General features: G+C 40.6%; 1 long non-coding RNA gene across 1 annotated transcript in view; it reads right to left on the bottom strand.

Annotated features, from left to right (window-relative positions):
- Positions 1–678: 678 nt before the first annotated feature.
- LOC117801388 overlaps positions 679–7,501 on the bottom strand; it is a 20,893-nt gene continuing 14,070 nt past the window's right edge. The window contains exon 3 of the long non-coding RNA XR_004623879.1: positions 679–978. This is a non-coding gene — a long non-coding RNA (uncharacterized LOC117801388). The remainder of the gene's footprint in view (positions 979–7,501) is intronic.

The raw sequence follows: 7,501 nt of genomic DNA, 5'->3' as shown, positions 1-7,501 counted from the left end.
CCTACTGCAAACTTTTGTTTGCCTACTGTCATCTACACCATTAACTTTGAAACTTAGGGTCAGTTCACTTGTTCTTATTCAAGAAAAAAACGCATCTCCTCTGTTAGGACACAGTTTCTGATTCGTGAGGAAGTCTATACCTGGAGAGCCCCAAAACAGCAAGACGAGAGAAGCCCTCTTCCGTCGTCAGTAGATAACCCATAGGCCGACTTGCAAAAAGAACAAGAAAAAGGCAACCAAAGAAAGGGAAGCAAGGGTGAGGAGAGAGATGAGGAACGGAGAGCATTTCACTGTGATACAATAGGGAGAGAACCCCGGCTCGCGCACATTCCTTCCCTGAGCTGATGAAGGGCTTCATACCCTCGCCCATCTGTATTTCTCCACTTCTCCCCGGCGTCCAGTACAAGCATCACTTGTGTTCAGAACAAAGACCTCTGTAAGACCAGGCTGTTATGCAGCTTAATGTTAACAAATTTGAGACCAAACATAACTTTAAATTCCTTCACCTTTAGAAAAGAAAAAGAACCCTTTGATTATGATATAAAGTCGTACTGCGGGAATCTGAAAAACATTTGAATCCCAAATGCTTTCAGACGCACCAGGTTTCTTCAGTGTGGGCGGCAGGCCGGGAAGAAACAATGGACCCTTCTGCATCAGGATCGGGCGCTGGCTGTGAATGTAATATTAGAGCAAGCCGAAAAGAAATAATCGGGGACCTGTTTGCAGTGAGGATCAGTCACCGAAAACTCTCAAAGACTCAAAACACAAAATGACATTAGCTCGCGTGCCGTTCAGGACATGGCAGATCACTCCGCGGTGTGGAAGCAGCAGAATTTGGATCCGCTAGCTGAGCAGGTGGAGGTCCAAAAGGATGGCTGTCTTTTGTCGCCGCCAGAGGTCAGAGAATAGCAGCTTCGGGAAGCAGACACCTGGGAGCCAGAGCCAGAGAGCCTGTATCTGCCGCACAGAAGGTCCATCCTGAAAGGTGAATGCACAGAACCAGGCAGGTGTTTGAACCTTGAGAATGCGCAATGAAGAATATCTTGTTCAGGCGTTTTTCCTGATATTGATCATCAGAATGGAAATAAAGAGGTTGTGCTGGAACTTGACTCAAGAAAAAAAAAATGTTGTCATCTCTGAGTCCAGCTAGAACTTACAAATATTTATTTGTATTATATCATGTCTCAAGTCATCACTGTGCTGGAATAGAATAAACAATAGAACGCTGGGCATAACCAACCCATGCAATACGCACACAGCGTTTATAGCAGCGGCAAATACGCAAAGTCTGGCTAAGGCAATGACTAAGATTTTCATTTATTTTTCAGATTAAAAAATAAGTCTGAATTAAAAATGTCAAGAGATCTGATGGCATTAAAAGGACTTGCCAAACAGGCTCATTTAAATTTTACTGAGTATGTTTTGCACCGTGCTACAAAACCATGAGGACAAAAGGAAATCAAAGAGTTTGATTTTTCTGGGCATACAAAATACACACACCAGGTAACAGTTACGCAGTCATCCAAAGCCACACCTCCAGTGGTGTCACAAAACTGAAATTGGTGCTAAGTGACAGCACGTCACTGTTGGAGAGTTCCTGTCCCTTTGCCATTGCTGTTGCATACTAGGTCCCTGCTCGCTTGAATATGTGACCTTTGATAAGCCCTGAAGCTTCCCTGATTCTCAAGGTTTCCATCTAAACAATGGGTGTTGGACTTGAGTCTCCCCTCCTCTAAAATCTCTGTGGTTCTTGGATGATTTTCAAGAACCTCTATGGACACTTTCTTCTTTTCCAAACTTTCTTCTTTTCCAAATAGGAAACCAACTAAAGTTGAAATATTGAAGACCAAAGAGGAAACCAGTGGTGGTAAAAATAAAGGAGCAAAATGAACCTTCCTTTAACACAGTATCCCTTATGCCTGATCCACCAGTGTCCCTAGTCTTACAAGTGAGAATTAAATGTTTAGAATCTGGTCAATCCACTTCTGGCCTTTTAACCTTAGAATTTCTATAAGTCATTAAGGGATTAATACTTAAACTGGAAGGTGGAATGAAGAAATATAATTCCTGATTAAACAAAACAAAAATATAGAAATTATTTCAAATAAAAAAGATATAAAAAATTGAGAACACTTTGCTTATTTAATACGGTGCTTGGGGGCGCCTGGGTGGCACAGCTGTTAAGCGTCTGCCTTCGGCTCAGGGCGTGATCCCGGCGTTATGGGATCGAGCCCCACATCAGGCTCCTCGACTATGAGCCTGCTTCTTCCTCTCCCACTCCCCCTGCTTGTGTTCCCTCTCTCGCTGGCTGTCTCTGTTTCTGTCAAATAAATAAAAATAAAATCTTTTAAAAAAAATATGGCATTTGTTACACTCCTTTGATTTGAGATGGTATGAATGATTATTGTCAATGGCAACTGATGTATATCTCAAACAATACTCTGTCATTCAGGAATAAAAACTAGAGCACTCTTATTCAGCAGTTGTAATCCTGTTAGGCTAGTTTTGGGGGTTTCATTTAGGACTGATTGCATGGCATTTAATATTGAGCTAATTCCTTCAAATTATCATATTGACTCCACTGGAGTAATATCTCTCTTTCCTACATTGATGACTTCTTTTTTTTTTTTTCCACTTTAATAGATTTGATAAAGGTGGGGTGTCTCTTTCCTTTCTCCCACTCGCACTTACAAGAGTAGTAATAATATTACATGTATAAGGCTCTGGGAGGAGATCTTTGTATTTTTTTATATCGCACTCTCTCTCTTCAGTTGTCCTTGTGCTAGGCAAGAGCCAATGGTAGAATGGTAGGCCTAACCAGCCCATGAAATGTGCACAAAGAATTCTTATCGTAGTACATACAAGAGAAAACTAGGGTGCAGAAAATTAAGGAGACTTAACAAAGTGACTCAGTCAATTTTGTTTTCTAGGCTGTTGCTCTAAATATAGGAACATGTGACCATTGGAATAACATAGCACATCATCAGAATCTAATATCATACTGTAATTTTCTACACACCAGCAATTTGACAAATAATTTACAAAACAGGCACATGACTGTAACTCTAAGGTCTAGAATTCTCTTTTTTTTTTTTTAAAGATTTTATTTTTATTTATTCGACAGAGATAGAGACAGCCAGCGAGAGAGGGAACACAAGCAGGGGGAATGGGAGAGGAAGAAGCAGGCTCATAGAGGAGGAGCCTGATGTGGGGCTCGATCCCACAACGCCAGGATCACGCCCTGAGCCGAAGGCAGACGCTTAACCACTATGCCACCCAGGGGCCCCTAGAATTCTCTTTTTTCATACCAATCATTCACTTCTTAGTATACCGTCTCTTTTATTATTGGGGCATTTTCAGCTGTAGTACTTCCATTGATGAGGCTAATCGATAAGTGCATTTGTATCTCAGAAGTTCACCCTGGCATTTTGATGTGATGCTGAAGAATTACAATGAGCTTATAACTAAAGTAATTGAGCACAACTTTCACTTTAAGAGTCTCACAGGAAGGAAGGGAGGAAGAATTTGTAGCCAAGTAAAAAGAAATTGAAATATCTTAACTTCTTCACTTTAACCATAGCTAACAATTTTCTCAAAGTTATTAGATTATGTTAGAACATTTTTCAAAGTTGGCTGATAGTATCTTCTTACTCATCTTTGTGGCTTTATATAATACCCATAAGCATCTCTGGAGTAATTTTAAGTAGCACATGTGGAGTGTGTCTTTGAGAATTTATAGCTGCTATTTATTGGAGTCACTGGGTTGTCTCCATGAGATTTCCAACAACTATAAGCTCACAAATGATCTACAAGAATCTCAGCTGCTAGAATTCTGAAAGTTACAGTGAAACTCAACTATTCAAAATCAGTAGGGTTTGATGTATATTTGGCTGTCGAGAAGTAATGGTTAATTTTTTGTCAACTTGACAGGGCCATGGGATGCCCAGACATCTGTTTAAACATTATTTGTAGGTGTTTCCATATGAGATTAGTGTTTGATTTGGTAAACTTAGTTAAAGCAGATGCCTCTCTCCAGTGAGGGTGGTGCGTCATCCACACCACTGAATGACTGAAGAAAACAAAAAGGTAGAGGAAGGTTGACTTCATTCTCAGCCTGACTGTTTGACCTGGACTTTGGGCTTCTCCTGCCCTCTGTGTTTCTGGTTCTCAGGCTTTCGGATTGGAACCGGAGTATACACCATCAGCTCTCTAGTTCTCAGCACTTTGAACTTCACCACCAGCTTCCCTGCATCACTAGTTTGAAGATAGCAGATCGTGGGACATCTCAACCTCCAAAGTCATGTGAGTCAATTCCTTTTTATATATATATACTATTAGTTCAGTTTCTCTGGAGAACCCTGGTTAATACGAAAGAAGAATCTAGAATATTCAAAGGTATGTTGTAGAGCTCCCTGATTTGCCTAGAAGGTGAAACACTTAGGTTTTCTATGGTGGGAGAGTATTTTGCTTCCAGTAGCCAGAGGCCTCCCCTCCTCCCTGTACAAACTAAACGCATGTAGTTTGTACAGTTAGTAAGCTCCCGGTTGAAAATCTGGGCATCATGCTAGCCACTAATGATAACAAGAAAAAAAGATAGAGTGGCTGATCTTTAGAAACCTACTGTCAGAGGTTTAAGATGACTCATTCTTTTCCTTAATTGAAGGTGGTAGAGGAAGTATTTATTCATTCCGTCATTTGAGAAGGATTAATTAGCTACCTAATATCTTAGAGGCTCTGTGCTTTGTGATGTGTATAGACTAGTGCATGAGGCGGATTTGGCTTTTGCTCTCCTAGATTTTGCTAAGGGAAGATAGACAAGCAGATGTTTCATCACTATCATTACATGTGTGCAAAGGGAAGGGGGTGCCAAGAGAGGATGGACAGAAAGCCGATGCCTGGAGGGTGGGGGGAGGGGAGGTGAATGCTGAACCATCTAAACGAGAAGTTTAAAGGTCACTCAGGGAAGAGGAGAGGGATTTGAGAAAGAACATTCGCAATGGCCAGCCGTGAGGCAGAAATAGAAAGGTCAAGGTGATGATGAGGTAAAGCGAGGAAGAGGGGAGTTCTATGAGGTGAAGACGGAGAAATGAAGCCAGCTAGCACAGAGCCCCACAGGCCGTGTGCAGAATTTCTGTCTTGGTCCTAACAGTCTCAGATCTGAAGCGGGAGACTGATGGGATCCGATGTTTGCATTACTAACAAATGTTCCTGCCTAGTCTGTGAAGAATGGATTAGAGGACAGAGGTAGAAAACAACTGTAGAAGTCCAGGTAATAGCGGTTTGATGGAGGAGGTGGCAAAAAAATGCACAGATTCAGGAGCTATTTAGGAAGAAAAATAGAATTGAGTAGAAGATTAAACATGGGAGATAAGGATAAGTCTGACAACCAAGGCCGACTTCCAGGATCCTGGTTTGGGCACAGAATGGTTTGTACAACCTTTCACTAATGGAGGAAAATGGGAGAAAATCGAGATTGGGACAAGGTGAGCTGTGGCAGATCAGAAGCAGGGGGATATTAAGGATGACTCAGAAGTGTGCATTCGGGCAACTGTTACCTGTCATGAAAGTAAAGACTCTGTGACTGTGTGTTTAAGCCTTTTGAGGGAGGGTGCATGTTTAATCATTGTCAAGTATCACAGTACCATTTAAAAATTTGTGTGCGTTCATGACTCTATACCATAGATCAAGGATTTAAATAACCTAGTTAGCAGCATGGCAATATTTGTCACTCGGTTATAATACAGCATTGTTTATTTAATCTCTCTTCCATCCTCTCCCTGGTTTGCTTCCCCACAATTTGTGTCCTCTGTTGATCTAGATGAAGATATGGAAAGAGACGGTCAGTGGGGTCAGATTCCATAATTCAAATCCTGATGTTGCTCTATGCTAGTTGTAGGATTGTAGCAAATTGGCCAAACTCTCTGTACATATTATATTATATAGATTACTTATATTATGATATTATTCACCTAGAATGCTACTGCAGGAGTTTTGTGACATTCTGATAGGAAAATCTATCTAAAAGTTCTGGTATACTACTTAGTCTATGGCAGAAGCTCAAAAAAATAAAATGACTACTGCCCTATAGTATCAGAATGTCCTTGGTTCTATCCTGACACTGTCTCATCTGACAAACCAAAGTAGTCGATGGGTTCTCCTACTCCACCCTTTGGGAAGAATAGAAGATGGGTATCATTCTCATTTTAGCTTAATATGTATGTCACCATCACAGGGAATCCTCCCCACTTCCCTCTCCCACTGCTTGACTTGACCCCCTCCAAAGAACAAGAGAGCCTACCCCTGAAGACCACTGCTGAGGCCGAGAATTTCATCCTTATGTTTCCTCTATTTCCACTTACTCACCTTAAAAACAAAAGGCGAGGAGCTCTTTTTGTATACACAGAGGCACATTAAAGTTTCCTCAGGTTCCATCTGTGTGGGTTGGAGGTAAGCACCTCCCTGCACAACTTTCCCTTTGAGAAGTACGCAGACCCAGAAATAATGTCCTGCTCTTGGGTGCCCAACATGCTTTTGACTGAAACATTTGAGTAGTTGTTTATGTGGACATAGTGTTAGTTTCAGCTGCCAATTTTAGGATTAAATGGCTTACATTACTACAAAATGTTAGCAGAATATGTTTTCCAAAATAAATGTCATTAAATCTACACTCCCACCAACTGATTAGAGACTTGAACTCAGAAAATATGGCAAAAACAGCAGAGCAGCAAAAGCAAGAAAAACACATGCTCACTTCATGTGGTAAAAATGACTCTTCCCTTCGTCTCTGGAAGGCACATACACTTAGTGAATGAGAACAGTAAATTCCGCTTCCTCTGAACGTAGGGAAATCCCACAAGGTGCCTAGCTGTCTCTTTGCAGCTCACATTGCATTAGATGTTAGCGAATTTATGTTTTCGTGACTTAGGTTTACATTTTTAAGTTAACGCCAACTCTTTATTTTTTTATTTTTAATTTAAAAAATAATCCTGATCAGAAATCCTGAAGAGTACAGTTTTGGTTAGTCAGAAGAGCAGTGTGCCTGAGGAAAGTTTCACTGAGAATCTCGAAGATAACTTAAGTATTGTCTTCTGGAGCTCAGGGTCCTACCTATGTTCAGAGAGGTTATCTTTTTAGTTCTGAGAGTTAATGAGCCATGAAGGGATCATTGAAGTCCTGAAGTCACAGTAGTGGCCATATGAGTTTGTCATTGTGATGACACTTTTTAGAAAATCATCTCAATTTGTACCCTGTACTTTGAGAAGAGGGAAAAAAAATTATACCTTATTCCTACCCATTACGTCCATCTGGGATACAAGCAATGTTGGATTAAACATATGGAATATAAACAGTAATTTAATTAAATGTGAACAAAGCCTTTTCATGCACCATATTTAAATTTTGAAATGTAGCCCAGTTTTCTTTCTATTTGAAATACGTGAAACAACAGCAAAAGAAAGAAAGAAAGAAAGAAAGAAAGAAAGAAAGAAAGAAAGAAAGAAGG

This window comes from Ailuropoda melanoleuca, chromosome 3 (assembly GCF_002007445.2).
Source record: "Ailuropoda melanoleuca isolate Jingjing chromosome 3, ASM200744v2, whole genome shotgun sequence".
NCBI lineage: Eukaryota > Metazoa > Chordata > Mammalia > Carnivora > Ursidae > Ailuropoda > Ailuropoda melanoleuca.
Note: the sequence above shows the minus strand (reverse complement) of the source record. Positions and strands in the feature narration are given on the sequence as shown.